This window comes from Pygoscelis adeliae, unplaced genomic scaffold (assembly GCF_000699105.1).
Source record: "Pygoscelis adeliae isolate BGI_AS28 unplaced genomic scaffold, ASM69910v1 Scaffold149, whole genome shotgun sequence".
Lineage (NCBI taxonomy): Eukaryota > Metazoa > Chordata > Aves > Sphenisciformes > Spheniscidae > Pygoscelis > Pygoscelis adeliae.
This window is the reverse complement of record NW_008825494.1, coordinates 2,453,598-2,462,130: the sequence shown is the minus strand read 5'-3', so window position 1 is coordinate 2,462,130 and position 8,533 is coordinate 2,453,598.

Here is an 8,533-nt window from a genome sequence, read left to right as displayed (position 1 = left end):
TCCCACAGCCAGGCGACGCCACCGCACGGTCCGGGCCACCTCCTCGCCTGATGCGGAAGCCCTGGGACCAGGACAGAAGAGATTTCCTTGAAGTTCTGGGTTTTTTCCCCTTTCTTTGCTGCTGCTGTTGTTAATAAAACCAGCTCCAGAAGACAACAGCTGTTTCTAACGTACAACGATGGAGGGCTGGCAAAACCAGAATTCTTTTCCCCATTAAGTCTCAGAAAAATTCATTTAAGAAAACTAAAATTCCCAAGACACAAAATTGGATTGTCCAAAACCAGGATACTTTGCCTCCTTAAGAGTCATTCACTATGAGTTCTTACAGGTGAAATTACTGGGCAGGAGAGCTAATACTTTAACAGACTCCTTTACGGCAGAGAACATAGGACCTACTTAAAAAAAGCTGCAGTCTGATTAGGAGTTTACCTAAATGAGAACAGATTAAAATGCTGTAGTCATACTGATAATTATAGTTACACTAGTAAATTTACCCAAGCTGTGAGAATTACTTTCTTACTGAATTCCTACAATGTTGTGTTTTCAGCTTTGTACCTACCTGAGATTTTCTAGGATGGATTTTCTCAGGTAGAAGATGTGTAAGAATTATTTCTGAAATAATCCTCCTCCTCTTTTTGTTATCTTTGTATCAGGACCCATCATTACAGCAGTAAAGTAAAAACACACTCCAAGAACATGTTTTCCTGGACGTACACAACTTAATTAAAAACCATTCATTATCTGACATCCTCCCTCCAGCAGAGAGAATCATATATGCCAGCATGTTGTTTTGCTAAATTCTGGTGTTTGATGAGCACACTGAGCTTTCTAAGCAGGAGACAGCAGCATCTCTGCTGATTCCCAGCTCCTTTTTCTGGATTTCAAAGCAAGAAAATCCCTGTCTCCTGCACAGACAAGCTTCAGCCTTACAGTGCCAAGTCCCACCGTGTCCAAGGATGAGAGTTATCAGTCACAGGGTTTTTAGGGAAACTTTGACTATGCTACAGCAAGGCCACTGACTACCTTGAATTATGATATTCTTCTTTTTCTTCTCTGAAGGAGATGAGCACCAGCGGGGCCTGACCTGCTCAGAAAAGCTTGTGCTGCAGAGAAGCTCACTGAGCCACCTCCATTGCATTTTGTCCACAAGAAAAACAAAACAAAAAAAGGCACCAGACCTTGAAGTCCCTTTAGCATTGTTTACATTTCGATTTAACTTCAAAGCTGGCTTATTATTGAAACATATTCAGACAAAACATTTGCCTATCTCTTTTACATGTCGTAATTCTCTACTGCTGTTCACAGCCATGCAACTGCATGGTACACAGTGCCCTGCTCACAACATTGCTCTGGTATTTAGAGGAATGGAGTGTCAATCCTAACAGTGACACCGTTTTCACAGCTCCATCCTTACAGAATAATGCTGAAGTCTTTGCAAAAGATCTATATTTTAATTCCAAGCATAGCAGAAAACGCCCAGCATGCATCTCTCAGCCTTGCTCTTCTAGGCCTCCTGAAGCTTCAGACTATTTGGAAAAAACATATGAACAGGAGCAAATTACAGTGAAAAGTCTTTTGGACAAAAAAATAGAAAAGTGACCAGAAGAAATAAAAAAACAGAAGGTAAGGACTGAGAAAGCAGAGAGAAGAGAAAAGAGCATTAACTTCAGAATCACTGTGAGAGAGGACTGCTGTAACACTATTCAGCTTTCAAGCTCAAAGTTAAAAAAATTCCCCCAAATTCTAGGGAGTTAAGTAGCTATAAAAAAAAACCTTTGAGTTTTTAAGATTTCTTCCAGTGACAGTTAGGCAGGTCAGATTATTTATCAAAGAGAAGATCAAAAGACAACTCAGGCACTCAATCTATAAATAGCTAAAACAGGAAAACGATGTTTGATGGTAGGAGATAGTTATTATGCGTGTTCAGCAACGGCGCACACAATCCAACAGATGTAACTTGTAGCTAGCAACCAAGTTAAAAAAAAAATAAATATGGGTAAAGCAAATGAACTTAGGTAACTGTAGGCTTCTTGAGACCTTATTGTAAATGCAGAAATTGCCACACAGTTCCTCTTTGGCCTCTGCCACAATCATTTGGCCAAGACTTCCCCAGAAACAGCCTCTAATGGCCTTAAGAATCTACCCAGCTGAGCTTTAAAGACATTGATTCCCAACATAAAAAGTTCAACCTCAAATAACTGGTTTTGATAACACCTACTTACAGATGAAAAATAAAGCCCTTCACCACAAAAATTATCAGATTAAGTTCTACGGCTGTGTTAGACAAGATCAGGAGATGATAAGGATGGTATCATGTTATCACAAAACATTTAAAAAAAAAAAAATCAAAAAGTATATTGAGTTTCCTGAAAATATATAGGGCAAGAATGGGAAGTAACTCCTTGGAGAGGTACAAGTACATATGCCGTTTAAATTACTTGCAAACTGTCATTATCCCCTGGACTAAGATTTTCAAGTGACCATTCCCACAGAAAACAGATAAATAGAATAATTCAGCCCTTTGGTTAAAAAAAAAAAAAAGTAGAGTATCGAGCTACAGCAAAAGCAACTGTTCTTCAGAAGACACTGACTTAGACTATTACACAGCAAGCAGATGCATTCACTTTATGGCAATGCTTGCTCTCCTTTTTGGAAAAAGGAGTAACAATGTTAAACTTCCCTCAAATAAACAAAAATAATTAAAACCTAAATCCCATAGCTGACAGGAACTTTTTCCTTTGCATCACTCACTTGAAGATTTGACACCCTGGGAGCACCTGAACACCCTCACCTTTTAGTCTTTAAGGATTTACCCTCACACAACTGTCAGAGCAGTAAGCCAGCAGTCTTCCTGCTTGAAACACGGCGGGTTGCAGCAGTTAACGATCTGGACGCAGTGACAATTTCCAGGTGGCTTTTGCTGTCAGCTCCTTACAGCACGTCTTTTGCCATACTGCTGCATACCAGAAAGATCAGGCGACGGACACAACTGGGTCTATTGCTACCACATGCTCATCTTGTGCCCTGGAAGGTAAACTTCCATGGAAAACGAAAGAAGGGTTTAGCTGATAGCACAGCAAGGGAAAGATCTGAGGAGTGAGCAGGCAATACCGCAGAGAGGGAACACCTCCCCAGCACCAATATTACACACGGAGGCACAGCAGCCTATCTCACCGCCCAGGGCATTCGAGCTGATAAGGTGAGCAAAGGCTCATCTCATTTAGGCAACAGCTCAGTTGTTCACGAACAGTGATCTCCTTTTATCATTAACCTTCAATTAAAAAAAAAAGTATGAAAGAGACAATAACATAAAGGATCTGCGCTTTCTTTGGCTTAACTTCAGCTGAATTACCAGTATGTCCCAATAGTCTGAGAGTAAAACAAGCGTCTGCTCAGCTGGGTTCAGTTGGGTCCTCAAGCTGCGCTGGCACGAAGGGCTGCAGCAAACTAGTAGTGGTAGATGAAAAAGTGATGGATGAAGTAACTTTCCTCCACTCGTTCATCCCACTTTTCGGATGGACTCTGAAAAAGGCTGCTGAAAAATGAGGCACATCCCATCTGCTCCTGAACGAACCGCCAGCTGTCTAGGCTTTCTTCATGGCAGGGACAGCAGAGCAAACCCCTCCTGAGGTCCTATCCTCTTCAGAGCAGCCCACCTACCGCTGCTTTCTCTTTTGACAGACCCCCCCTCCCTCCCTGCCCCAAACGCACACACCATAACCTCCGGCCGCACTTGGCCAGGCAGGCAGGCAGAGCTAAATGGGCAAAGAGTTGAGCCACGCTGCCTCTCAGGGTGAGAAGAGTCAGACAAGTAACAGCACTGGCTAATCTTCCTCTGTAATTAAGGAAAAGCAACCAGGTGCAGAGGGAACCGCAAGAGCCCAACTTCACACAGACAGTGCAAGTGCTTTTCCTGGAACGAGGCATAAAACAAAGTCATCATTCAGATGCAAAAGAGAGGGTTGAGCACTGAAATTGTCATGAACTCTTCATTTGTACAAACTGTACAAGTCAGACCACAGGGACTCATTTTCTTCACCATCCTTGGACACCAGTATCTTAAATACACATCTCAAAACCCAAATATTTTCAGTCGTTTAACCATGAGTTCCAAGAAAACTTTAAGTTTAAAAGAAGCGTGAATCCATTCAAAATGCACTTGAAACAGCCTGAAACAGTTCAGGAAAAACATATCCTATGGCTACCGTAACTGCAGGGCAAGTTCCTACCGCTCCAGAGGAGAGGTTGGGGCCCCCAGTGACAAAAGGCCGGATCAGCAGTTCGGGGCTGCAGCTGGCAGCCGGGGGCCGCATGCCACACGCTGAGCTTGGATCAGCAAAGCCTGACCCGCTCGAGCACAGTTCCTCCCTCCTTCTCCACTGCGGGAGAAGCTACCACAGTTTGTTCAGCAACATGCTAGTGCAACTGCACAAGTGGGGCAAGAAGAGATGCTGCAGCACACCCCACCTCCTGCTGCACCGAACGGGCCACAGTGGCACCCAGTACAACGTACGCTCTTAAAATTAGCATACATCCAACACCAATAAAACACGTGCAAATATTAGCGCGAGAATACAGCCCAAGAAAGCAGAGGTGTTTTGGGACGTTCAGGGAATTGTTTTTGGTAAGACCATGCTCTACGTAACCCAAAGAGATCTCAAACACTGAAATTTGTAAGCGGAAAAAAATATCTCATATCCAAACAAATGGAGAAGATTCATGACAGAGAGTGAGATAATTAAGGTGGAGTTTAAACAACTAAGAAAAAATTGCTGGATTACAGAAGTTTTAGAATATTTTATGACTTTGCAGATGAGAACACTGTTTCATTTGACTGAAAACAGGTGTTGGGAAGGGATGGCAGTGCCTTTTTGCAGTCCACTGAACAAATTTTTTCATTTTGCTTTTAAATAGATGCATTTGACCCCCAAGTGCTTGTACATGTTCCCAGGCTCAAAATAAAACAAAGAGGAAGTCTGTCTGCACTTTAAACAGCACTTCCTTTGACATTGCCTCTCTTCTTTCCTAAGTCTGCAAAAGCATCTTTGAATCCTAAATTAAAATAAAATCTCAGGCCTGGCATATATATTGCAAATTACAATTGCCATACAACCCATGAATCTAAACATGTATCTACGTGAGTTGCTTTGCCTTTTTAAAATAGGCATAAATAAATAAATAAATCAAAGCTTACCCTACTTTACAGGACAGGATACCATGATGGAAATCAGGAAAATTCTACCTACAGCAGTTAAAGAAAGGGAAAAGAAGCATATGCTTCAAAAAGGAGGAACAAAGGCATTCAGCAGTCCATGCACAGAAGGAGAGAAATTAAAATAGGGATAAACTTAAAAAGATGACTGAATGGCCTGTTGAACCGGGGTCTATGGGACCAATCTCAGGGAACTCCATGGGAACTAATGACAACATTCCCACAGGCACAGGCTAGGTCTACACAGCAGCAGAAGTTAAGTTTTATCCCTACAGCAACGCAACATTTTCGGGTTCCTTCTGTTCCACTGTGTCACTCCTTTATTTTATTGGCTTGCAGAAAATCAATTAAATAATTTTTCTATGAAGTGAAGTTGATTCAATATTCTGTGTAATGTTCATACTCAAGTTAAACCATGAGACTCTGATCATAAAAGGCCCTTGTGAAGGGAAGAGCTAATAAAAGGAATGGATTTTCTCTTCCAAGAACAGCACAGTGGTTACTATAATATTCACTTTTCTTTCAAAACTCCAAGATCTCTCTCAAAAATTCCCTTTTAGTTCTATTTTAATTAAACTTCAAAAGCCTCAGCTGTTCAACTGCATACCTATCAATTCAGACTGAGCAGAAAACATTTTACCAGACTGATAACTAAAGTGCTTCAGAGAACAGCAACGTGCTGGATCTTCTCTGTTTGAATGCTCCTTTTCTGTGCTCTGGACGGCACAATCTGCCTTTTTGCCAAGGGGATCAGTGTAAGATGTTCCTTTTGGGACTGGAGCTCCTCTTTGTTCCTAAGCAACAGATTTGCATAAGCTGAAGGAGCAAAGAAAAATGCTTTTCACATCATTTACTGGCCTGCCTGATTAAAGTCAAAGACAGAAGAAAGCAAACAGCAGCTGACAGTCCTTTGTGCAACAGATTTGACATACTGTTAAGCTTTCAAAAATACGTCTGTGACTGGAATAAAAAAGGCTCAATAGGTGCAAAAGGGAAAACAAAAATTCCGGCGTTGAATTATCCCATCCCAGCACCATAGCAAGTCCCAGAAGAATGGCCACATAATGGAAACAATTAATTTAGTATTAGACTCCTATGGGGCGGCATGGCTCACATTAACTGCTTTGCCCTGACGTTGGAGGGGTGCAGGGGAGGAAGCAGGCTTCCAAGAGCAGGCACAAATTTGGAGGAGAACATAATGCTGAAGCACAGAAAATCTTTTCTTAGAAAACCTCAACTTCCCAAACTAAAAGCACTTTGTCTTCAGTCACACGTGAATTTTTCACGCAACCTTCCTCATTAAGGTAGCCTACACTGCTACCAGTCCAGCTTCTGTCCCCTGCAGGGAAACATCACAACAAGCGATTCCCTTCTCTTTACACAAGTAATAACTATGCTATGGCTGTGCAACCAAGGTTCAAGGGCTCAGCGATACACCAGTCTTATCACCTCGGACACCAAATTCTGGGCAGCATCAGATACTTTGGTAAGCAACAGCAGCACCGTTTATGCAACCTAAAAGCCACGCTTTCATGAGTCAGTACTGTTCCTTCCTCCCTCCCACGCCATAATCAAGGTCAGGAGGACACCACTGCTAATGATGCTGTCGTAGCTGAAACAGCTCGCTGACACACTGACCACCAGCACTCAGATGACAATCGGTCACGCTTGTCAATTAACTATAGGCGTTCCCTTGCCCTGGATGAATTGAAGCACATTTCCAATGACAGGAAGGCCTGACACTCCACTAACCTCACAATAGGTTATGAACGGGAATTCTCAGGCTCTTTGGACAAAGCCTACATCAAGATTGGTGAGCCACGGTGGGACAGAATTGCCTTCCTCGATGCCTGCCACCAGGTTCAGGTCTACTAGCTACTCCCTTTTAAAGCTTCAGTAAGAAAACTCTCCCACAATTAGACAACATCGTGTAACCCTAGCACTCCCGTATCATAGCACAAGGCTGGAGTCACTATATTCTTGCTAGCAAGTTAGCACAAGAGTGAGTTTGTCTTTTCCTGCTGTGCTAGCAGCCAGCAGTAGCACATGGATGAGCACGTACTAATTCTACAGCAGCAGTACCTGCAGTGGATGATGCAGCAAGTAATCACCAGGTATTTCAATATGCAGCCTGGCTAGTACTATGCATCTGCAGTATCATTCCACACCTTGAAGCTTTGGAAGAGAGATGCAACAGCCTGATGATAAAATGTAGGGTCAAATGCTATCCCCACGCAGGAACCTCAAGCGTAGTGCGATACGCACACTTCAAAAATGGGAAACTGATTCTGCTTGTTGCCACTCGTTTTATCTGAGAATCCATTACGATGATATGGGAGAAGCCTAACCCTGTAAAGTTTGCTCCAAAGGCATCCCACGCATGTGAACAGGGAGGGAGGGCCTGTCGCTGCAGCTTGGTCTGCAGCACGCAACCCCCTCTGCAACGGCACTTGTGCTACAAGAATTCACAGAGGGGTTTTGCTTGGTTTGTTTTATCTGTGTACCTAAGCCTGAAGCCCAAGATATAAGTCGCCAATATAAAATAAAATTTAAAAATCTGCTATTGGTGGAGCTAGATGGCTGAGGGGGCTTGTGTTGATTTACTAATTAATTCTTACTTTTTTTCCATGTTCACTCAGAATACTAACTCAGCTCTGCATTAATCCTAAACTGTCACACAGATTAAAAACCCCTCCACAATATTTGGTCTCTCTTCAGGCTGGAATGAAGATAGAAGAGTTAACTGTTGCCTCATTCTAGGTCAGGTGTGCTGAGATCTCTCTTGCTGCACCTATTTGCCTCACCCCTTTAACACTCCCCTGATACTACATCTCTGAGTTGCATCAACTGCAACTTATGTTCTGCTTGTCCTTCAACTTCCAGTTCTTTCTTTTTATTGCTTCTTGACTATCTCCCTCCCCTTCTCTTTTTGATGTTCTTTTCCTCTCACGCAGTTCACTCCTCCCCTCCCCTGTTGTTTAATCTTCTTTTCTTGTTTTGCTGCTTTGGCCATTTTGCTGTGCTGCTGCTGCTGCTGCCTCCTGCAGCTGTCCTCAATGCGCATTTCTTTCATACTTCTGATTCTTCCTGCTGTTGCATGGGTGTGTTAGGAAGAAATGCTGCACGGCATTGCTTTGGGCAAGACTAAAGTTTAGCACTGAAGCACCGCGCTTATGGCATGTTCAGCAGTTGTGAAAAGCTCTCTTGTTTCTTAGCAAGGACAAGATTCCCAATGTAAGGATTCTGCACAGAACAAGGAAGGAAGAAGCAAGAGCAATAACCACCCCAGAAAGAAGAGGAGAAAGCACGTGCGCTCGGAGT